This window comes from Arachis ipaensis, chromosome B02, assembly GCF_000816755.2.
Source record: "Arachis ipaensis cultivar K30076 chromosome B02, Araip1.1, whole genome shotgun sequence".
Taxonomy (NCBI): domain Eukaryota; kingdom Viridiplantae; phylum Streptophyta; class Magnoliopsida; order Fabales; family Fabaceae; genus Arachis; species Arachis ipaensis.
Window position 1 is genome coordinate 55,625,076 of NC_029786.2, and position 284 is coordinate 55,625,359.

Here is a 284-nt window from a genome sequence, read left to right on the forward strand (position 1 = left end):
AGAGTTCAACACCAAACTTAGAGTTTGGTTGTGGCCTCCCAACACCAAACTTAGAGTTTGACTGTGGGGACTCTGGTTGACTCTGCTTGGAGAGAAGCTTTTTCTGCTTCCTCTCTATGGTTGCAGAGGGAGATCCTTGAGTTTTAAACACAAGGGAGTTCTCATTCCATTGAAGGAATATTTCACCTCTGTCAACATCAATCACAGCTCTTGCTGTGGCCAGGAAAGGTCTTCCTAGGATGATGGATTCATCCTCTTCCTTTCCAGTATCCAGGACTATGAAA